Consider the following 24,758-nt stretch of genomic DNA (forward strand, 5'->3'; position numbering starts at 1 on the left):
TGCAGGTGATGGGGGAAGGAGGCGATCCTGGCAGGTGAAACTGGGTGTGGGGAGGAGGGGGCTGGTGAGCCAGTGGGTGTCCCAGCAGGTGAGTGGAAGAACACAGCCACCTGTGAGCAGGTGAGGGGCAGGGACCCAGGCAGGGAGGTGGCAGACAGTTGGCACCCACTGCATGTGGAAGTACAGAGGAGGGTCCCAGGTTTGGGGCTAGGGATGGCAAAGAACAGAGGAGAGAGTGAGACACCCCGCAGAGGTTTGGGTCTAAGAAGGAAGCTTCATTCAGTCTAGCAGCCAAAGGAAAGTGCAAGGTCAGAAAACTCTGTCATCCATTTCCCAGAGTCAGCAGTGATCTGGGGGTGCATGTGCTGCGAACACCCCTAGGCTGCCCTCACTGCTGTCGAGGGGCTCCAGTCCCTGGCTTCCCTGAGCAGCTCCCTTGGGCTCAGCAGGATGGCACAAACATTACTCGCTCTCCTCGTCAGCGGCTGTCAGAGCACATTTGTGGCAGCAGCATTCATCCACGCTTCAGGAAGTCGGTGAGGCTTGGTGCTTCAGGGGATGGCCAGATTTAGCGATGCCTCATATCCTCGGATGACATCAGGGGACTCACTCCCTGACCAAAGCAGTGGAAAATGGGACTAGAAAAAAAAAGGAAGGAAGAAGAAATCTATGCAAATGCTACCTCCTTGATTGCACAGGGCCTTCTAAACATGTGCTGAGCAGGAATGAAGAGAGAGGCCTCACTTCTCATCCTTAGCACTGTCATGAAGTAGCTGTGTGTTGCAGAAAAGGTCACTCTGGGCTTTGGTCTTTTCATCTGTAAAATGAAGATAATTACACCTGCCTGGACAAATGGGGCAACAGCGAGGCTCAGATGGAGAGCACAGACTCACAGGCAAGGGTGACAAGTGCACGTTCTCCTGGGTGTCGACTCTGCCTGGTGGTGGCTGCCTGATCCCCGTGTTGAGAAGGCTGCTGAAGCCAAGGCCAAGCTGAGCCGGAGAGAATGCTGTGATCACTTAGCGATGCCTGCCTCAGGTGCCAGATTGGAGGGCGCTCCTGCTGTGCTATGTTTGCCATGTCTGTCCTAAACGGTTTTTAGGTATCATTACTGTCATTTCTGCTTTACCCAAAGCCAAAAGCACCCTGAGAAGAGGCTACTGGGCAGGTCTGCACCCAAGAGCCTTTGCTGTTGACCCCAGAGTGCTCTCCTTCCTTCTTCATTCTTGGTTTGGTTGATTGTTGTTGCTGTTTTTCCTGTTTTCTTCTTTCTTTCTTTATTTTTTTGGGTAGCACAACCAGGAGAGGAGACTCAGGCAAGAATTCAGGATGAGGATCAACAGTGTCAAGCTCTGAAAGGCAGAAGGAACTGGAAGCCAAGGTCAAAGTGGCAGAAGTCAGAGGCAGCAGAAAGACGGCGACAGCTGAGCCCAGCAGCAGAGGGTGGGGGAGGGTGCCTTTCAGTGGGCAGAGGTCGGACACACCCGAGGGCTGGGGTGGGAGTGAGCACGAGGAAAGTCAAGGGGAGCAAACCCTTCCTCTGTGCCTGGGCTCTGCTGTTAGTTCAGTACTCTCCGGCTGCCCGGCTCAGGGGAGCTATTGCTCCCAGTGCTTCAGTTTTCTCGCTTGCAAAACAGAGGTTGCTGTGAAGACTAAATGACACCATGCCATAACAGTGTTTGAAGGCATCTCCCTCCCACTAGCCTTTGGGTCCCAAGGTCACCCTGGCAGGCCCAGCCCATCAGCTCCATCTGGGAGACCCAGGGCCAAAGAAGCAGAGAGGGCCTGTGAAAGATAGGAAGTGTGGTCTGGGCCATCAGACACTCAGAACCTCTCTTGTGCCTGCTCCCAGGCTCTGACCCATTCCCATGTCCCAGATTCTAAGTTTCCTGGGATTTACACCCGTCTCTGCTTGGGGATCTCCAGTCCCTCTAGAAGCTGCCTGGAGTGGTCTGGGAGGGAAGACGCTCGTGGCTGCTGCTTTGTAGCATTCTAGAACTTGCAAGCAGGGGACAGGGATGATCATGATCATTTTGCTCATCCCTCGGGGCCCCAGCCCCTTCCTGGAGAATGCTGTCAGGCTTAGGGCCCTGCACTGAAGTCCCGACAGGTCACTTCCTGGCTCCAAGACCTATGACACCACTCTGGGCCTCAGTTTCCTCATCTGTCAGCTCCCTCCCAGCAGGGTGGCCATAGGACTAAATAAGAGCACATGAACATATGAAAGGACTTTGTAAGCTGCAAAGTATTCACTGTATATTCATCTCCATCCTCCCTGAAATTCACAACTCCTGGGGATTCCTGGGGGCCTATTCTAGCAGGACAGGAGACCAGATGGTCCCGCAGGACAGCAACAGGGAGCAGATGGCCCCACTTCTCTGAGTTACATTGCAGGGTCATCCAGCCCCCACAACTGCCTCATTTTCAGCTGTGTCCTCTTCCCTCCACTCCAGTTCAAAGATCCTTTCAGTTACCCTAATCACACCACACATACTTGCAGGCCTTGGGGCCTGTGCTCAAGCCAAGCCTTCTGCCTGGATTGCCCTTTGCCTCCCTGCTCGGCGAACTCTTATGCATCCTTCAAGACCCAATGCCAATGACAGTTCCTGCCTGATTCCTTCCACCCAAGGCAGTGGGTGTGGCTCCCTCAATAGGCTCCCCCCATCTCTGTTTTCAAACCAGAGTGAGAACAAACTGAGTTGGCTTGACAGATGCACCCCTGCCCTGCACACAGTAGGTGCTTAGCTGACGTGTAGATTTGAACCTCTTGCCTTCGCCTCACTCACCCAGGACTGGTCTTGACATTCAGAGCTCAACCCAAACCCTGGGCTGTGTCCAAGCCCTCCATTCAGTTTGGCTCAGCTGGCCCCACGTTCCCCCGGGCAGAGCCGTCCTGAGGCAGCCTCTGCCTTCATGATGCTGTGTCTCTGTGTGTTGGGGTGTGTGGCTGTGGAGGGGCCGTGGTCACAGAGGAGCCAACCAGGAGCGCTGAAGGCCGCCTGTAGCCATGGAGACAGGGCCCGTGGGCCAGCCAGGCCCAGGCTGGTCAGTGAATGAATAAATGTGGCCCATTTTTCTGCCTTTGTCTGGAGCCTCCCTGGGGCTTCCTGCTGTCAGCCCCAGCTGTGGGGAAGGCGGAATTTGCCTGATATCGCGGAGCTGCCGCCTGGCAGCGCCGAGCCTGGCCCAGGCCGCCCCACGCCAAGATTCATGCCCAGCTAACAAGCCCCACTTTGTTCCTGTGGGAAAGTCCAACCTCTCAGGAAAGAGCCCTCTCTCCGGCCGGCCCCTGGTCTGGGGACTCAGTGAGGCAAACAAAGCCTGCATCCACTGGCGAGGATTCTCAGGCCCCGATGTCCACCTCCATTCCCGGCGAGGGGAGGAGCTGCTCTGGGAGGTGGAACTCCAGCGCATCCCTTTGTCCTGTGCATCCGGGAGGCCCCAGATGACACCTGTCTGCAGGTCTCCCCCACTGCCCCTGCCTCACCTCTAGCTACGAAGTGTGGGCTGTGTCAGAGCAGCTGGCCTGGGCTGGGGCACCCAAGGCCTTGGGGAGCTTGGCCTCGCCCCTGCACCCTGGAGCTGAGCCCCCATGGACCTGCCCCAGGAACTGGGTGGAGTCTCAATGGCACTGCTGTCCAGACGGTGACCTTGGCCTCATCACAGCACCTCAGCAGGCTCGGGATGGCAACGCTAAGCCCAGAGGCCCCCTCGGGCATTGGAGTGATCTTCTCTATCCACAACGACAAGGAGTAGCCTTATTTAGCACTGGGCCTGTGCTAAGTTCTCCACAGAGGACATCACCTGGGTGAAACATTGGAGAGGTTTTCCCGCTTGTGAGCTCAGCTCAGACGTCTATAGGAGGATGGAAAGGTCACAAGATGGATGGACGCCGCTCCGGGGATGGAGCAGAAGGCACTCGGGATCGCTGCTCTGCCTAGCAGGTCCCCAGTGAGGCAGCAGCACTAGCAGCTATCAGTGTCTGACTGTCTTTCAAGGGAGTTGAACATTTCTATTTTGATGTGAAATTTCCCAGTTTGTAAAAATGTAAAATGAAGCGATATCATAGCTGAAACCCCTTGGAGTCCAAGTTTTCTCATCTGTGAAAAGGGCATCATGTTTCCTAAACTGTAGGGGAGGTGTCCCTAGAAACAGGTGGCCTAGGGACTACATGAGGCCAGCAAATAGGGTTTATCTGATCCCCAGCTAATTTTATAATAATTTATAATGGAGTCTATGTCATGCATTCCAAAGAGGAATCTGCAATGCACATGTAAGGCATGAAGAATCATGAAATCCATATTCCTGTACCCACCTCCCAGCTACAGAAATAGACCAACCCCAACACTGGCCCTTCCAGCCCCTCCCCTTGCACCCCAGAGAGGTAACCACTGTGCTGAATTTTGTGTCTACTGTCCCATGTCTTATTATGAAGTTTTCTTTTGTATCACTTAGTATATTCAAGGCCACTCAGCTCTCACTGACTACCATCTTTTGGGTGCTCCCAGAAGCAGAGCCTGAGACAAGGGTCTGAGAGCAGGAGATTCCAGAAAATACCACCTGGGCAATGGGAAGTGAGACAAGGATGGGAAGGAGGCCCATGAAAGGTGTATTATCAAGTGGCCCCTGTGTGGCACCTGGAGCTCAATCCTGCTGGTGGCATCTGGGATACTGGGTAGAGCATGCACCTCCAATCTATCCTACCTAATGGATGAAGGAGCTGGGGTATTTATACCCTACTCCTATCAGTCACTGGTTCAGGGCTTCTCCCAGGAAGTGCCAATTCTCTAGCATTTCTGGCCAGCTATTTGCAAGAGCAGAGTGGCTGTAGGGCCAGAGAGAGACCTCAGGAAAGGGATGCAGGGCAGGCAGTGGAAGTCAGGCAGGTATGCACTGAAGGAGTCAGGCAAGGGGCAAGACCAGGACACCCACAGTGTCTGCTACACTTCTTGAGCCAGCTTTGAATTCAGGCAGCTGGGCTTCCTACACCACAAAGTCATTTGCCTGCTCAAATTCATCCACCAGAGGCCCGTTCTATGCCACACCTACTGAACAAAAATTGTGTATGAAGGGAGGTCTAGGCAACTGTGTTTCCAACAGTCTCACAGCATCTGGATACTCACTGAAGTCATGAGCCACTGGCCCAGGAGATAAAGTCCATATGCTCAGCCTGTCATTCAAAGCTGTCACCATACTCTGCTCCCACCCTTCCCTTCCCATCTCTGTCCTGCCCCTTAGGCCACAGCCCCCTCAACCTGCTGAATTGTCTCTCAGGGTAACAGCCAGCCTCAGGAAATGTAACAAGAAAGTTCACGTGCACCAATTGCAGACTGGTGGGATTTAAGAAATGGCCCAAATTAAGGGTTTCTGAAATTACTCCACTTATCTCTTCTTGGCCTTAAGATTGCTTTTCATAAATTGAGATGATGGAAATGTTTCTCTCTTCCCCTGAGAGGCATAAAAGGAACAAATTTCATTTCATAACCCAAAACATAAGCCTTAATTTTCCATTTCCTCTGCAGCCACATTAAAGCTTCTAATCCTTAAACCTGTGCTGATAGTCCCCTTCTTGGACGTCAAAGGAGTCTACAAGCTTACCCTGCTTCCCTGCGGTTTATCTGAGTGAACCCTGTACAACAGACATGGAAAGTAAAAGCCTTGAGATTATTAGGGGCTCCTTTAAGACAAGGGATGTATTTGCACTCTGTTGTACAACATTTAGTGAGCAACTACTATGTGCCTGGCATTGCACTGGATCAGGGAGACACAGAGGTAAGTAACTTCCAGCTTCTTCCTACAGATGTAGCAACTGATCACTTTCTTACTATACGGTGAGTGGGGAGGTACAAGGTGCAGGAGTATGACTGATGGTGGTACCCTGGGCCCATGAGTTACCAAGTGATGCAACAGTCGACACTCCTCCTTGTCCTACCCAGGGATGACTCAAGATTAAACCTATGTGGAATACAGCTGGGGCAGTTTCTACATTAGCCCCTTCCTCACTATTTGCAGGTTCAGTTCTAAAGACCACTGGCTCATCTGGACCATCCTGGACACTCTGGCTGCAGCCTGTCTGATCAGCAGGTGTAAGAAACTGCTACCAATCCACCCCAGCCTCTTCTTGAGTGTTGACTGGTAGATCAAGCCTGTGGACAGCCGATTCTCAGACGGATCATCCCCCGAGAAGTGGTTCCCAAACCTTGCTGCCCATTGGAATCATGGGGAGATGTGGAGAGCTTTTAGAAAATGCCCACACTTGTTCTGCCCACAGAGATGGTAAGATATGGGTCTAGGGTGCAGCTTGGGCATCAGGATGGCCTTAAAAATTCCACAGTTGACTCTAATGTGCAGCTAAAATGATGAACACTGACCTAGAAGGACAAGGCAGTGGCCCTATGGACTATTTCCTTTTATAAAACAGACAATGAACTTGGTATTAAAGGCTCTAAGAGACCCTGCAGTAAAGACTCCTGTTTAACTCTCCCAAACTTATTTAATCATGGAACCATGGAAGCCTTTCATCTCTCAACAGCTATTGATATCAGAAAAATAGCATTCTGCAGAACACACAGTAGGACATGCTGGAGATGGAGCACCCACAAAGCCAGGGGTATGTGGAATAAAGAGGTTTCAGACAAGTTGTCCTTTAGGGTGAGGAGGTCCTGGGAGTACTAGAAACAAAAACTCTATAGAGGCAGAACACATTCTGACCTTTGTGCATCATGAAGATTGTATGGTTGATCAAAAGATGCACTCTCCATATGCTGACTGCTGGCTTGGCCTTGTGACTTGCTCTGGCCAATGAAATACAATAATAATGACATTTAACCCTTCTGGGATGAAGCTTTAAAAAGCTGTTGCCTGGCACCATTGAGTTCTCTGGTTTCTTTTCATCATGAGACCTCAATATCCCTCATAGGGGCTATTCCCTTAACCATGGTCCCAGGATAAAGGAGACCAGGAGACACAGAACAGAGTACAGCCAATCCCCATGTTCAAGTAACTTCAGCAAGAAAGAAATCTTTGTGGTTGCAAGTCACTGATATTTGGGGGCTCACTTGTTACCACAGCATAGCATAGCTTACACCGACTGATGCACTCATGGAAATGATGCTGGTAACATGCTTGTTTTGGCCATAAAGCACTGAACATTTAGGCTGAGCATTCAGGCCATCTCTATCATTTGAATCTTTCCTCAAGAGCATGTGTTCCATTAAAAAGGAAAATGTGTTTCAAGTTTTACCCTCATGCTGACCCTTGTAGATGAAATCTCTCTTCTGCTCAGGCTGGCAGGGTCAATTGGAAGCTCTAAGTGCATTCTTTGCTCAAATAAGACAACAAAATGCCTTTCCTGGAGGAGATGCCTAACCTTTAAAAAGTATTCTTTCGGAACTTAGATGTGCAGAAGGGAACGCTTTGGGGGACATGACTTTAAAACCAGTGAATGTTATTTTTGGTTTCTGCCCAATACACACAGGCTCTGGGTCACCCACCTGGAGGGGAAATGGCTCAGTCAAAATGTCAAGGCAATAACTTCCACAAGACCTTTTGGTTTCCTGCTCTGGGGACAATTAGGCAACAGAGAGTAATGTATATCCAGCCCCAGAAGAGATGTCCAGGAACAGCATGGAGCTCAGCCTCCCGCCAGTTCACTGAAGCCAGCTGGATTCCCTAAAGCTGACCCCTGCTGAAAAACATCTCCCTCACTCAGCCTATCTACCATGGTGCCTGTGATCCCACATTGCGGCGTCATCCCTTGAAGCTTCCCGTAAAGCTCTGTGATGGTGCTTCGCTCTGTGGAGGCCGAAGTGAGCTGCTGACTTGTGAATAGGAATGTGTGGCTGGCGTAAGGTTTAAGGATCAAAAGGGTGGTGTTATGGGATGCAAGTGAGCCAGAGGCAGCAGCACATGCTGTTCCTTCTGGGCCCAGGGAGAAGTGAGGCCAAGATGAAAATCAGCCCAATACTGCAGACCTGGTCACACTTCAGCAATAGGCAAACTGGGATTCAGCTGGTACATGCTGGGGCACCTGAGCCCGCAGCTGAAATATGGAAATAGTTCCCTCCTGTTGTAAATGGCTGCTGTCGTTAAGGATTAAAGCGTTAGTGGGAGAGTCCCAGGTGCAGTGACAAGCAGTAGGAGGGTATCAGCTACTCCCTGAGGTCCCATTCCCACCCTCCTCATAGTGCCCTCCATGCAGAAACCAAAAGACATGGAGCTACCTGGTCACCACACACCTTAAAAGTGATTCATTTTTTGCCAGCTGAGAGCAAGGCCCATGGAAACAGAACTTAGCTGGTAGGTTACCAAAAAGTGAAAAAGAGGCACAGAGGGAGGCAGAGGCAAGAGGAACCCAGAGACAAAATTCTCCCACTTCTTTATGTGCAGCAGAGCCACAGCGCACTCTGAAGAAGCAAGCAGCATCAAGCTGTTATTGAGAACTGGGGAGGCGTCTCTTGAATGCTCGTATTCAATGGGTTTCCATTGGGACCAGAGTTCCTGAAGTCCAAAGGATGAAATTTCTGAGTGAGAGGTGGGGAGTCTTCAAAAAGGACCTAAATATCTAAAGAGTGTCCATCATATATAAAGAGCTCCTACAAATCAATAAAAAGGCAGATATCCCAATAGACATCTAGCTAAAAGACTGGAACAGGTACTTCACAAAACGGCCTTAGGAAGTAATAAGGAAGTTCAGGGAAAGGCAAATTAAAACCACTAATGTAACATCAAAGGAAAGAAGCCAGACAGCAAACAAACACTACATACTGTAGGACTTATTCATTAGAGCAGACTGGTAGAACTCAGGATGGTGGTTATGCTTTCTGTGGGAAGGGGGTTCGTGACTGAGAGGAGACTCTGAGACAAGAGGGACTCTAACATGCTAGTGCCAGAAGCTTTTTGAGCTGGGTGCAAGTTTCATGGATGTCTAATGATTAGTTTGTGAAACCCATTGAGCAATCACTTAGGACTGTGCATTTTTCTATGTCTGTTAAATTTCAGTAAAGGTTGGTGGGAAGAATCCCTCAAGAAGGTAATTCTATATTCATTCTCTCAATTTTCACACATCTGGGGGCAGAAAAAATACTGAGAGAAAGATCTTTCCTGAAAAACATTTACCTGACTACATTTCCACCCCTTTCTTCAACAGTGAAAGAACAACCACGTCTGCTAGCTAACACGTGTTGTTTATAAAAGTATGATTTTTGTGCAGAATCTCCAGGTAGACAAGTCGGAGGGCTCCCTCTGAGAATTGTTTGTGTGTCCCCTTCTAGGCTCATATGTGCCAATTGTCTATCCAGCACCTATGCATGCTGGGAACCTCCACCTGCATCATCTCAAGTCAGGCTCCCAGGAAGCTGTGATGGAGACTCAGTGAAGGAGAGTTGGCAACCTGCACTTTACAGATAAGGAAGCCGAGACTCAAGAGAGGGGTGGCAGCACTCAGAAGACACCCATCCATGTGCCAGGCTGGGAGGTGAGCCCTTGGGCATCTGGCTCCACATCCAGCCTTCCTCTGTCAGGTTACAGCTGTCCGTTCTCATGAAAGCAAAGTTCTGAAACTTGAAAGCAATGGAAATTTCCAAAGCAAGCACCATCGTTTATTAATTGGTGCTTTCCCTTCCATATATCTATTTCCTTTCAATTCAGGCAAATACACATCCACATGCTACCCAGGCAGTCTGTGCCTAGGCCTGGGGACTGGGTGCCCCAGGGGCTTCAGGACTCTAGGGGCAGGTTGTGGGGAAAGGCTGGGTCCATGTTTGGGCAACCCAAGGATGGCTGTGGTATTTTCCTGGAGAGAAGGGACCTGATACCTGTCCAGGGACCTGACACAGCCTTCAAGACAAACTTACAGATGCCAAGCCCTGACACTAACTAGAGGGAGGAACTTCCATCCCACTGCAGAAAGTGGGGAAGGGTTTTCTGACCCTGAGTGATGGAGGGACAGACGCCTGGGATCAGGCATCAACCCCAGCCTCCTGGAGGCAGGGACATTCATCTGCATTTGGGTTGGTGAAGCTCTTCCTTTCTACCTCTCACCTCTTCCAGGTTCCTGGGGAGCCCACACCCCTCTCTTCTCCTGTCCTCAAGGAAAGGCCCAACCACCCTGATGTGTGACCTTGGCCAAGACCCCTTCTCCCTCCCAGCTTCAGTCTTCTCACCAAGAAAACAGGAAATCTGGACTCTATAATGTCACACTCCCTTTTGGCTTTCATATTTGGGAGTTTCTCAGACTTGGTTAAAAGCAAAATGCCCAGGCCCATCTCCTGCAGATTCAGGATGTGGTGCAGGCTCAGGCTAGGGCTGGGACTTCTGTAGGTTTCAACATGATCCCTGAGGAGCTGTCTGATGCCTATTATAGTGCACCCTCTAAGACAGTGTGTCCCAAACATGGCTGAGTCAGTCTCTTGAGAGTTCTTGCTGGAAATCAGCATTTTTAAACACCTCCCAGGAGATTCCAATGAGTACAGGTGTGAGAAACACTGGCCTCCAGAGAAGGCAATTTCTGCTGGCCCAGGCTCTCCAAATTGGGACCCGAGTCTAGCTGTCTAACTGTGCCTCAGTTTCCTTATGTATAATATGGAAATCATGGCTTCCTTTAGCCTCTAACAGGCAGGCAGAGACACAGCAGGTTCCCGGAGCGGCACGGCAGGATGCCCGATCCTGGGTCTCCACCGGGAAGAATTCTAGGCTCTGCATCTCCCAGACTGGGGAGGGTCAGGCTGGGGAGGAGGAAGGCAAGCCCAGCCCCACCTCATAAATCACAGGCCAGGAAGTGCAGGGCAGGCACCCCTGCCTCCATATATCCCACACATTAGATGCTTCACTGGTGTCCCACAAGCAAGCTTTGTGAAGCCAGGCTTGGGGAAGAGGGGTGGGCAGTTACAAGAAACGAAACCTCAGCCAGCTCACTCCAGGGTCATCCCGCTCCACAAGGCTGCTAGTGCAGGGGCTGGAAGCCCGGCTGTTATTATTTTTTTTCTTTTTGAGGGGGAGCATTTGGCCCCAGGTTGGAGGGCAAACAAAAGGCCCTCAAAAACGAGACAGAAATCTATTACCCTTCTGGCTAGAAGTAGCCCCAGGGGAGGCTGGACTGAAGCCAAGGCCAGAAGCTATCCAGGGGATCTCTCAGAGGCCTCTGCCAGGGGAGCAGGGAACAGCTCGCTGGCTCCCCCTGGGGCTGTCGGCTGCAGAGAAGGGCTGTGAGGGATGTTTGAGCTTCAGGAAATCTTGAGTTTCATTTCAGGCTCCCCAATGGCAGGGGTTCCAGTTGAGGGTTGACTCATGGCATCTGGAAGCCATGACTGGCCAGGGTTCAGGTCTGAGGGATTGTGTCCTGAACTGAGGGGACTCAGGTGAGGCTGGATCCGCAGGCTTACACCCACTAGAGAGGGCGCCCTTGTCTCATTCAACTACCCAGAGTGAGTGCCTCAGCTCCATTTAGATAAAGGCTCCAATAGGCATCAGGAGACTCTGAGCAGATTTCCCCACTTTGCCCAGCCCAGGGGAATATTGAGGAAAGGGATACACCTGTGCATGGTGGCTGAGCAGGGGTCTGCAGAACAGTAAGGGCACTGGGATAGAGGTGGAGGGGAGCTGATGTTAGGCACCAGCAGGTGGTGCAGTGGAGCGTCGGGCAACAGGATAAGCTACAAGAAACCCCCATCAGCGCCTCAAGGAGGAGACGCTCCTGGGGTGTCCATTTGCTCAGCCTAATTAACAGTGACTGTGCCCATTTGTGGAGCACTCACTCTGTGCTGGGCACTGTATTAAATGCTATCCATGTATTGGGAGACAGTTCAGCTTAATGGTAAAGAACACAGATTTACTGTAGATCTAGTACTTCCTAGCTGTGTGATCTTGGGTACATAATTTCACCTCTCTGTGCTTGAGTTTCCCTAGCTATAAAATGTGGATAATGTCCTCGCTTTGAGGACTGAGACAGATCATTCATGTTAAGAACAGCACCTGGCACACAGTAAATGCTCATCACATGTAGCTGCTATCTGTATGATCCCTTTAGCTCTTCACAACATGGAGATATGATTATGTATTGGCTAGGGTAATGCCAGCAGCTGTAACAAATAAATACCCACAATTCAGTAGCTTAATGAATTTTCTTGCTCAAATAATCCACTGCTGATGCTTCTGGTTAACAGGCAGCTCTCCTCCATATGGTAATTCAGGGACTCAAGCTTAGAACCCTGGAGTCCCCTGCATCTGGGAGGAAGCTGGGAGAGATGGTGAAGAGGATAAGCTAGTATCTTAACCACACTAACCTGGAAGTGACAGGCCTCCCTTCTACTCATGTTGTCGGTGACAACTAAATGATAAAAGCCAGTTGCTTCCAATGTAAGGAATGCTCAGAAATCTAGTCCCTGCTCAGGCAGCCCTGATCTCACTTTGTGCTATAGAAGAGGGGGCACAAACCATGGGGGACGGTTAGCCATCTCTGCCACATGTCATTTAAGTGTTAAGATGCTGAATCTCCGAGAAATTAACTCACCTAAAGCAGAGCAGCTTGCAAATGGCAGTGCTGAGATGGGAGCACATAGACGTCTGCCTCCTACTCTTGATGTCATTCCACCAAGCACAATGGCCTCAGCCCAGGGCATTTATTTCATCTCTTTCTGTCTGAGGTCAGGTTTGTCAATCTATGGGAAGGAAAGAATGAGGACCTCTCAGATTGCAGCTGTACGAGTCGCATGGCCCAAACAGATTCAAGGGCCTTAGTTGACACTGGGAATGGCTGCCACTGGGACAGATGGAGAGAAGAGGGGGCCCCAGATGATGGGCTGTATTTAAGACCTGAGTGGGCAAGACCCCAGCTGGGAAACAGGCCTTAGTCCTGAAGGTGGCCTGAGGTGCAAGCTGGAAAGGAAGTGTAGGGAGAGAGGAAGACCCAGCTGCTGGGCTGAACCATGTGGCTGATCAGCAAGGGGTGGTCGTCCCTGGGGTGTTCGTCCCTGCACTTGGGGGCAGCCAGGAGATTCTGGGAATGGTGTGTGCAGCTCTCCTGACTTGGCACTTTCTGAAATACACTTGAGACAAGCAGTCAAGCATGAACAGTTTATTTGGCAGGCGATCCTAGGAAATACCAGTTGGCTGGGGCCAGGGAGGAGGAGGCAGGGACAGGAAGGCTATTATGGAGCTCGTGACCCTGCAGGCAGGTGGAGCTTAGTCTTGCTGTGGACCTCTGAAAGACACTGTAGAACATCCCTCAAAGCTGTCTCAGCTGGGGCTTTTACCCACCAGTTCTCCATAATAAACCCGCCAGCATACAGAGGGAAAGTCAGGGGTCAGCAGCATCTACCCACTAGGTGTTATTTTCCTGGGGCTCAGAATTGTGGGGCGTGACTAGATATTGATGCCAAGGCTGCTGGCATATTTCCTGGGTTGGCTTAGAGATTGGGGTGCATGTTTAGGCAGCAAATAGCCAGGTATGACCCCACGAATGGGAAAGGAGGGAAGTAAGTGTACCTTCCCAGGGTGGGGACGAAGGCAGGGGGAGGATGGCCCAGGAGCCACAGCCATGTTTCTAGAGAGTTCCCACAAGGAGAACATGTCCGTTCTCTCTCCCTCCCCTCTGTACTTGCCAAGTCTACATCCAGGCTGCCTCACTTGAGAGCACACAGCAATTCACCATGCTGCACATCAGGGTGGTCAAGCAGGTGCCCATGTGAGTGGGGAAGCCAGTTGGCCAGGGCTCCCTCTGAAATAAGCAGGGCCTCCCATGTGGCCAGCCCAGTTTCAGTGAAGACCCCTAAAATCATATCTTTGAGGTATTTTCTCTCCTACTTCAAAAGTTTCCATGGAAGATTCAGGAATGAATGCCTCATTAAACACATTTAAAGGTAACGAAGGGTAATTTCCCTGCCAGAAATACAAAGGTGGGCTGGTGGGAATAGTAGCACCTTTCAGCCAATTCTTGGGCTTCCATTTGTGTCCAGAGAGTGGTGGAGAGTTTGGAGGGGTGGGGAAGGATGCTGGGAATGGGTCAGTGACTTTGTTTGCCTAGAACAGCACAAGGACACTAAGTACCTGGTGAGTGTAGGGTAGGTGTTCTGTGGCCAGGAAGCGCAGGCTCACACCAGCAGTCAGTACTGAAGCTCCTCAGCCTGGCTATAGAGGGCTGAGCGGGGAAGAATGCCCCAATTGGGGTTGGAGGTTCAACATTCAACTTGGAGATAGCCTGAGCTTTACACCAGACACGATTGGGGTTGAAACCCTGGTTCATCACTCACAAGTTCCCTGACCTTGACCAAAGAACCTCACCTCTTGAACATCAACTTCCTTATCTGTAAACTAGGAACTATGATTGTTGAATCTACCTTCTAGGTTTGAGGGAGATTAAGTGGGAGAAGCCATAGAAAGCACCTGACACACAGCAGGCACTCAAGTGTCGTTGATTAAGGAAGACGAACGGTTGTGGTGTAATAAAATGGATAGTAATTCACGTGGTGCCTACTATGTGCAGACACTACCAAATGTGCTACAGACATTTGCCCATTTACTTGAGCAAGAAGCTGGGATCAGAAGTGAAGACTGCACAGACTAAGTCAGCAATAGGGAGGGTCCTGTGGATAGTCAGCCAGGGACAGTGGGAACACCGCTCTGGGAGTTGGCTGTGGCAGGCATCCATAGAGAGGGTGCCTGATGTTCTGGGTGTGGCAGGAGGATGCAGGTTGCAATGACACTTGAAGTCTATCAAGCAGTGGATGTGACCTAATTGGGATGCCAAATCTGTGGCCTGCCTGCCACCTATCTGCAGCCTGTGTCTCTGGCTGACATAACGAACCCGTTGCAGAATGTTCCCCCCCCCACCCCGCCCCCGGGAGTCTCCACGTCCTTCTCAATGAGAGTTGCCAAATGAAGTTACATCAACTTGCCGCCTTTGTGCTTACAGATGAACCCACAGAGAAGGGGGCAGGTGTGAGAAACAGAGCCCTTCACTTGATATGGGGGTGCTGCTCTTGGACGGTAGCCTTAAAACAACTTACCTCTTCCCTCATAACATACACAACCATGTGGGACAGCATTGACTCAGGAAAGGATCAGGAGCTGAGTCTCTAAGTTCAAGAGCTCCAGAACTGCAGCTGAGCAAGGGCTGGGGCTGGCAGAGACCACTGACAGCCCCTGGCTCAGTTTACCCATCTGGAAAATGCAGAGCATGGGGCAGGCTCTCCAATGGCCTCCACTTTCCTAAAACCCGGCCAGCCAACCCTGTTACAAGAATGTCTCCAGAGAAAATATCTGTGGCAAAGAGCCCACACTTGGGTCTGGCCCCCAGGAACTCCCCCTGGGAAAAGTTGAGGGTGCAGAAACCAAGATTGGAAACCTCCACAAGTCTGACAAAAGCCCAGCTCCATCAGGCATATTGTGGCATTCCTCAGAGTCTCTCCTCTTCTCCAGCTTCCTCCAAGTGTGAATTGTTCATTTTATGTTTTCCCTGATTCCATCACTCAATTAACCCCACAGCAGGTGCCACCTCCTCCATGCCACCTTTAGCATAGCACAGGAATAACTAGAAGCTTCTGCCCTGTGAGGACTGGCATTCCTTCTGTTTCATGTTCTGCTCCATCCGGGACACTACCCTCCCTGCCAGTTTCTCCTGCTCACCCCTCATTTCCACGTATGTCTCTTGTATTTCTTTGGTTTCACTCATCTGTGCTTTCTCAGCTCAGAGTTGTAAATTTTGACTTAAAATTCTTCTTCACTGTTTTATGTGCATTTTGACTGATAAGATGTGTGCTGATGCCTTCTTAAAGGCTGGTCATGAGTCAGACTGAGCATGTGCACGGATTTTAGGAAAGGACAAAGGAATTGTGTAGATCGCAATGCTAAAGCCATTACTGAGTTGTTTTCAGTGCCCGAAACCCTTTTCAATGCCTCTGGCTTTCTGTTCCTCACAGGTGCTCCTTTCCCCTTATTCTTGTTCATTACCTGCCCAGAATGATTTCTGCCTCTTTCTTCCACCTGGAATCAGACCGAGGAGCTGGTGAGTGAGCTCGGGCATAGTGGGAGGCCCCAAAGCCACAAGGGGTATGAAAGGCAGGTTGCAGTCAGAACAGATGGGCAGGTTACAGGCCAAGGTCAAAGAACCGGGGATGTTAGCTGAGGTTGCAGTGTAACAGCGACAAGTAATCAGTTGCTAAGGCAAAGCTGCGCTGGGCATTGAGAACCAAGAAAACTACATCTTGGGATAATGTCTGAAAGCAAAGTCTCCAGGGCCAAAGTCCTCTCTGTGGATCTCTTTATACAACCCAGTGCCATCAGGCAACTTCCCCAGGTGTTTTTGAGAGCAAAACCCATTCCCAATAGCACCATTCACACAGCAAGCAGGCGTATCACCCTGCATTGCTTGTCACTATTGCATTTGTGGACACCTCATCTTGTGAGTGACACTGTAAGACTGGGTGAGGGGATACAGGGTCTCTGTCTTCTTTTTAAGGCCACAGGTGCTCAGCACAGAGAATAGTGGAAGTAGCAGGCATGTAACTCTGGCTGGCCTGGGTTTGGGTAACAGCTCTGCTGCTTATGGCTGTGACTTGGGCAAGTCACCAAACGTTTCTGCATTATTCCACCCAGGGATGAATAAGGTGCACTGGAAAGGGCTGTTTTGAGGACTGAATGAAATTATGTGGATCATAAGGTCCCTGGATGCACACAGTAACCGTCCATTGTCCATTCTTTATAAATCAGTATATGTCTACTGATTGCTTTTCTTGAATGATTTATTTCTTTGTAAACGTCAGGGCACTAAAGCATAAGAAATATTCTCCTCCTTCAAGCAGCTTCTGCTATTTTGGGGTGAAAAGGAGATTCAGGAAGCAGGAGTTGAATGGCTGCAGTAGGTGTGGTGAATGAGAGATGCCATGACTTCCTAATTCCCATGATCATCTTGCCTTCTGTGTTAGTTTGCTGGGGCTGCCATAACAAAGCACCATTAATCAGGGGTGGGCTTAAGCAACAGACATTCATTTTCTGAGTTCTGGAGGTCCAAGGTCAAGGTGCTGGCAGGGCTTGTTTCCTCTGAGGCTTCTGTCCCAGGCTGCTTCTATACCTGGTCATTCCCCAGTGTGGGCACCCTGGTATCTCCTTCTGTTCCAGAGGGACACCAGTCAAACTAGATTAGGGCCCACCCTAATGGCCTCCTTTTAACATAATCACCTCTTTAAAGACCCTCTCTCCAAATGCAGTCCTATTCTGAGGTTCTAGGGGTTAGGGCTTCAACATGGAATTTGCAGGGGACACAATTCAGCCCACAGCACCTTCCCCCTTCTAACTACGCCACTGCACAGGGCTTCATGCCCTCCTGTGAGCTCAGTTCCCCCAGGAGAGCACCCATGAGCTCTAGCTGCAGAGATCACCTTTTCCAGGCCCTGTTGACTCGGGCTGGCAGCAGGCCTACCTCACACACAGCTCACCTGTTGCAGGCTCTGCTCTCCCTCCCCAGGGTCTCACCCAGGACCCTCACTCCCCAACCCACAGAGCCTCCCAGGAACTGCAGGCACCTTCTAAGCAACACGGGAGGCAGGCATCAGGAAGATGCCTGGTGTGGAGCTCTCCTCTGCTCTTGGCCCCCTGCACCCCCCAGTCCAAGGTCCTGCTCCTGGGAGTACAAGGAGGCAAATCTCAGCCCCTCCCTCCCACTCCCCCTGGCTGGGGTGGGGTATGGCTCATGGATTCCAGACTCCTCCTCAGGGGCACCTGAACTGGAGGAGTCAGAGGTCAACCTCTCATGCCTTGTGCTGGGGAGGTGCTTGATACAAGAGTCTTTCTAAAGTACAAAGGAGGTAGTGACACTCCCCATGCAGCTTTCAGTGACCATGGGCGGAGGACCCACCCGAGCTGGCACGTGAGGCTCTGCACCCTGGGACCCACCTTCCTGCAGGCACATCTGCTGCCATGCCCCACCTAGCAAGACATCCGTGTGTCCCTCTCTGCTGTTTGCTCAAGCAGTCACCTCTCCCTGGATGCCTGTGGCCCTTCTTCCCACCTGGCCAGCCCCTGCCAGCCCTGCCCTGTTCTCTGCTCCCCTAGTATGGGGGCAGGGCTTTGGGAGCTGACCTTCGTTTCCATCCCAGTGCCATCATGTGGCAGCTGGGTGGTCTCAGTCACATCAGCAAACATATCAGGCATCCTATTTTTTTTTAATCCCATTTTGAGAATACTGAGGTTAATTCAGACTCATGTTAAATGTCTTCCCTGTTTCTTAACCATCTTCACAGCCAGCAGAATGAAGTGCCTGGGATACCTGGAAAACCTTATCATCAAAGACAGATTCAGTGACATCCCCTGGACACATGGGTGGCCTGAGGCCTTGACTGCCACCCTGTGGCCTGAAAAAGGGGACACCCTGGGTATGGAGAGCTTGAGGCCCTTGAGTCACTGGTGAGAGTTCTGTATGACCCAGCAAGTGAGCTCACCCTCGCTCTCTCCCTGTCCTTTCTCTCCCATTTGAAGGCACTCTTCAGTGCTCACTCAACACGGTCCCTGTTGGTCATCTCACCCACTTCCTCGACCTCACACCCACCCAGGTCCCAATGACACCCAGATATATTTCCCACTCTGGCCTCTCCCACACACGCCAACCCACACAGCCAAGAGTCGCCCGGACACATCCACCTGGATGTGCCCTCGGCAATACCACTTCATGTGTTCAACATCAAAGTCATGGTTTCTTCTGCTCACCAGTCAGCTCTTTCTCCTGGGCTCCATGGCCCAGGAATGCAGCCTGTAACCGGTCACCCAGGCCAGGGCTTGAGCACCACGTGAGGCTCTTCCTTCACTCACTGTGTCCGACCAAACCTACCTGGCTTGCCAAGTGGTTCTCCCTCCTTGTCCTCCAAGGCTCCTCCCTGATGTAGGCCACCGGCATCTGTCTTGAGGATGACAGCAACAGCCCTTGCCCTCACCACATCACAGTCTTACACCTCACGGTCATCCAGTGACTCTTCCAGAACATAGATATCTGCTCCAGTCTTTCTGCTGCTTATGCAAGTGCAAGCTGCGCTTCATGAGAGCTGGGACCTCATTTATTATTTTTGTGAGTCATGGTCCTGGGAAGAGACAATGGTACACACACCAAGTTGAGGAACTGAGAATAGTTTGGTAAAGGGACTACTTGCAAGGATGTGGGCAGAGTTTAAGGGGAGCAGCAAAGATGGTGTGACACCCAGGATGAGTATCAGTGGGGATCCATTGCCAACCTAGCCTGGAGGGTCCTGAGAGGCAGCGATTTCCTTGACCCAGAGAGAGCTGTCTGGAGAGGGCAGTCTGCCAGCAGCAGTGGCCAGACACAGCTGACCAGGCACAGCAGTGATTCAGGCACAGCTGGCCCACAGGGGAGAGGACTGGGGTGATAAATAGCCATTGCTCTCTCCCTTCACCCTCTGGTCTCTTGCTAGTGCATCTAATTTGCCACCTCTAAACAGCAGCCAGAGGGCAGGGGGCCTGCGATGTGGTCAGCCTCCCAGGTCAGAGAAGGGCGCCCAGTGGATCTGAGGAATCAGTGGAAGATCCCAGCTCACCACTGTCTCTCTGGCACCCAGGGACCAACCAAGCAATGAATCAGTAAAGGTTTCCGAATGCACGTGAGGATGATGCCAGACTTCTTGGCCTGGCATTTAAAGTCCTTCATGAATCTTACCCTTTCACACGTTCTACACCCAACTTCCTGCTAGGTAGCTACTGCTCCTTCTCTAAGGCACAGCTCAAGTGGCGCCTCTTCTGGGAAGCCTTCCCTCACTCCCCTCAAAAGTTAGCCATTCTGCTCCTACAGACCTAACTCACCCCTCACCTTTCCAATAATATACGTTGCTTTCTATTCAGATCTCTTCACAGGCCTCTCTTTCCCAACCACGATGAGCACCATAATATTTACCTGTCTGTCTCCAGCATCTGGCACATAGTAAGTACTCAATAAAACATTAACTAGTAAATTAATTAAAAATGGCAGGATATCATTATGAGATATGATCATTCTTAAGGCCTACAATGAAGGCAGTGACTTTTTCTGTGCATTGCCAAAGATGCTTAGGAGCTTTTTTTTTTCACTTATGATTAAAAAAACTAATTATGGTATCCTACAAATTTGAGATGGAAAATTGATTTAATTTTTTAAATGTATAATAAAAGGACCAAAGTAAAAGATCAAAAGGTGCTTCCATTCAGACCTAAGCAAAGCCAAAACCAGTGAAGCTGGCACAGAGGGAAAGCTCCTCATGGACACTGAGGTGTGCCAGCTTGCAATTCCTGCTTAGCCTCTCAAGTATCAGAAACTAATGGAATTGAAAGCCACTATTTGGAAGCAGAGTTTACAGTCCACTTACTGATGGAGAGGCATTTTGTGGACACAGGCTATGAAGCCTGTTTTTATTTTAATGTTTCTAAAATCTAATTTCCATGCAAATAGGAAAGGATGTGCTTAAGGGTGTCAACTTTGGGATTTGTTTGAGTGTCAAACGGCATGACTAATATTTGGGGATTGGAAAGTGTCCAAGGACACTTAAGGAATTCCAGTATTACAAAGGAAGCCAAATATGTTGTGATTAGAGCATTCATTGTCCCAGGAAAATAAATGAGCTGGCTCAGGGGACGAGCCATTTTGCACTGCCCATTGGCTTCTGAGCAATTCTGTTCCCAAGAATCTGTGATCATGGAAGAAGACCCATTGTTGCAACACTGGTTAAAAACTCATTTATTCAAGTGCTTTTAAAATGAAATTTTAAATATCCAGAGGAAAAAAATTGCAAACATTTAGGCCTGAGGGGAAAGCGCTGTACTAATATCGTTTTAACAGGTGGCCTGTTTTTACATTGTTTGCAGCGAATAACACTGACAGCCTGAAATTTAAAAGCAGTAGTAAGAAGGAAAGTAAGAATTTTGTTGTCTGGAATCACTCTCCTGATTAAAAAGAAAAAGATTCATGCAAAACTGGTATGAGGAAACTGGGTATGTTTTAAGGATATTTAAAGACATCTTTTTTGGAGCCAGGCACAGTGGTTCATGCCTATAAGCCCAACATTTTGGGAGGCCACGGTGGGAGAATCGCTTGAACCAAGGAGTTCAAGACCATCTTGGTCAACATGGTGAGACCACATCTCTACAAAAAACTAAAAAGTAAAAAATTTAGCCAGGCATGGTGGTTCACACCTGTGGCAAGAGGATCACTTAAGCCCAGGAGTAGGAGGCTATAGTGAGCTATGATCACGCCACTGTACTCCAGCCTGGTTGACATACTGAGACCCTGTTTCAAAAAAAGAGTCTTGGAGTATGGCACACGAGAATTCAGCTTTGCCCTTGAGGTAGAAAAAAATTCTCATGTTTGAATGGTGTGGGGTGGGGAGGGAGGGCAGTGGGCAGAAATGAAGCAGGAGAGGCAGTTAGCCTAGAAACTTCTCAAGTTGAAATAGTTTGAAAAGGGTAATTATCTCCTTCTATCTGAAAAGAGCAAATGAATAGTTAAAGGCTTTTAAAACAACTAACTTGAAATCCTCACAGAGAGAAATAAGAAGTTGAGCAGGGGACCCAGGAGGCCCAGAAAACCACTATTTCCTTCCTAATGTCACACCAAGGACAAGCCTCGAGATATGCAACATTAGAAACCAGTTGAAGTTTAATACAAGAGGATATGCAAATTGGATTTATAATTTTCCTATTTTATTCTAAATCTGATATCAAGACTTTATAGTTTTAGAGTAGTTGAATAATATTTGCCATTGTTCTGATAAAGAGTTAGACCTTTCTAAGAGGACAAACACACACACACACGCATACACACACAATTTGCTCTTAGCTACACACACTGGTTCTATTGCCCCAAATCCTCAAGACTCACTGTCTCCCTGATCCCCTAGTGGTCATTTACATAATTGCAGGTTTGTGTCATTTGCCCATTGGCAAAGGCCCCCAGGGAAATTGACTCTCAGTGAATTTTACAAAGATCCCTGGTTTCTTCTTTGTTCCAGGGCACCACTGACAAGAGTACCAGGGGCTCTGAAGGTTCAAACTGTGACTTCCTTATCACATGCCTGTAAACTTCCATTTTGAAGTGGAGCCTGTGGTTCTGGAAAGACATTTGCCCTTTTCTTCTTTTTTTAAAATCTAGATTTAAATTTAATTTGCAATTTCTTCTTTCTCGATTTCTTCGTGCATAGCATGAAAAGTATAGCTATGTAGCCCTTCTCTGTCCCAAGCACAAGTCCCCTTAAAGGGGAAAGAACTATTGGTCCTTCCTTCCCAGACAGGAAAGGTTGATTGAACCCAAAAGATCTGTGGTTCAACATCTATTGATGTGAATCTTAGTTTAATTCTTACTCCCGCTCACAAATCTCCCAGTGTGCATTTCTGTCCCCATTTCAGTCTGGTGTCCTGGCAACCACCTCCAGGGTTCTACTCTCTGACAGGAAAGGCAGTAGGGATGGAGGGTGGCAGAAATGTTTCTTAATCACCTCCTCCAATGTTGGGGAACTCAGTTTTCTGACTCATGCACTATTTTAACAGCTTCCAGGAAATCCTTGGCCTGAGTATTTGGGGTGATTGGAAGAAGTGATTTCTAGAAACATTGGAGGAAACATTGAGGAAAGAAGAGTGGACATGAGGGAGGGGAAAGTGGAGAGAGTGGGGGGGGGAGGAGGGGAGAGAAGGAAAGGATGATGGGGAGGGAGAGAAAACATGGAAAGAGAAAGGAAAACACAGAGAAACCACAGCAGGGTAAGAAAGGGCTGTGGCCACCAGGCGAGAAGTCACCAACAGGCCCTAATACTTCAGTAGAGACCCAGGATCAATGGGTGGCTAAAATTACTGCCTTGACATTTGCCCTGTTCCAGCCAGAGATGGCTCACTCAGTGACCCTGGAAACTTAGAAGGTCCTTGCTTCATAAATGGGATGGTCGGGCAGGGCCGCCGGTCAGAGTGCCCTCTGTTAGGAGGTGAGCTTAGCTCAGGGACTTATGGCTTGGCCTGCACTTGTTTCTGAACCTGACCTTGCTAGCATCACTTCCAGATCCTAGAGAGTTATTTTCTGACTCATGCACCATTTTAACAGCATCCAGGAAATTCTTGGCCTGAGTATTTGGGGTGATTGGAGGAAGTGATTTCTAGACCGGTTCTTTACCAACCAAAATAAGGTCAACTCCTGATTACTCCTGGCAGTGTAAACATGTACAACAGTTTTCCTTGGAAGCTGGGGACTCCTAGAAAACTATATTTTCCACTCTATGTTAGCACAGAAGATAGGTTTAGCAAAAGAATGCCTCACACACTCTAAAATATACCCCCACCCTGCTAGAAACCAACAACAACCTTTAAGCATACACTTAACCACAAGTGAAATGTTGTCACACACTCCTATAATATTTTCCCCAGAAGGTTGAGATGGCTTTTCTGGACCTGCCCATTGGCCACAGTTGTGTGTTGATAAGCTAGAGCAAGCTCTCTGGTTTGGGAAACTTAACAGGGAGCTGATATTCATGCTGTCATGCTGAAAGGAGAATGTTATGCCATCATCCTTGTACAACACAACTTGCTGAAACAAAAACAGAAAAGAAATGGTGAACCTGAGCAGTCCTATATTCTTTTTAAAAGAAAATGACTAATAACTCTTCCTACACTTTAAAAGATGCCAATCTTACATTGTCTTTTCCAGAAAACAAAGAGGGAACATTTCCTGCCTTTTTATTTTGAGGCAAGCATACACCTGATACCCAAAATTGACAAAGACATCACCAACAAAGACCATTATAGGCCAATATGTATCTTGAATACAGATACAAAATTAAAAACAAAATATCAGGATAACATAGCATCACTGAGTGAGGTTTAGTTTAAAAATGCAAGAGCCATTTAACATTTAAATATCAATATATTTTACCATATTAACAGAAAAAAAATTTCAACAGATTTAGAAAAAAAAAGGTTTGAGAAAATTAATACCGATTCATGATAAAAATGTCTCAGCATTAGGAAATGAAAGGAACTTATTTAAACAGATAATGTGTATGTACAAGATATCCATGTCTAACATGATGAAATGTTGCTCTTAATGATGAAACACTGCATTCTTCCCCCTGTGGCTGGGAGTAGTGTAGGGTTCATAACCTTGCTCCCAACCTCGGGGCCAAAGCAAACAATTAGAATAAATAAGTGAAGCTGTCAGGGTCACTAGATTAGATACGAGATCAATACGAAAAGTAATAAATGTAAAATAATTTATGTAAATCATGTTCTTAAATCACAATGGAATTAAATTAGAAATCAATAGTGGAAAGAGTATGGAAAATTCCAAAATATTAAGAAACTAAGCAACAAACTTCCAATTAGGCTATGAATCAAAGGAGAAATCACAAGGAAAATAAGAAAATATTTTGAACTAAATGAAAATGAAAACACAACATATCAGAGATTACTAAAAACAATTCTGTGCACATAAACCAGTAAATCTAGAAGAAATGGATAACTTCCTAGACACTTACACCCTCCCAAGACTAAACCAAGAAGAAGTTGAATCTCTGAATAGACCAATAACAAGGGCTGAAGTTGAGGCAGCAATTAATAGCCTACCAACCAAAAACAGTTCAGCTCAAGATGGGTTCACAGCCAAATTCTACCAGACATAAAAAGAGGAGCTGGTACCATTCCTTCTGAAACTATTCCAAACAATACAAAAAGAGAGAATCCTCCCTAACTCATTCTATGAGACCAACAGCATCCTGATACCAAAACCTGGCAGAGACACAACTAAAAAAGAAAAT

General features: G+C 48.8%; 1 long non-coding RNA gene across 1 annotated transcript in view; it reads right to left on the minus strand.

Moving 5' to 3' along the window:
* The window catches only part of LOC108588350 (uncharacterized), a 51,905-nt gene extending 32,200 nt beyond the window's left edge, over positions 1-19,705 (minus strand). Inside the window, exons 1-2 of the long non-coding RNA XR_004734881.3 lie at positions 18,818-19,705; positions 12,509-12,656 (exon numbers count right to left, since the gene is read on the minus strand). This is a non-coding gene — a long non-coding RNA (uncharacterized LOC108588350). The remainder of the gene's footprint in view (positions 1-12,508; positions 12,657-18,817) is intronic.
* Positions 19,706-24,758: the final 5,053 nt, after the last annotated feature.

This window comes from Callithrix jacchus, chromosome 15, assembly GCF_049354715.1.
Source record: "Callithrix jacchus isolate 240 chromosome 15, calJac240_pri, whole genome shotgun sequence".
In the NCBI taxonomy this organism is placed as follows: domain Eukaryota; kingdom Metazoa; phylum Chordata; class Mammalia; order Primates; family Cebidae; genus Callithrix; species Callithrix jacchus.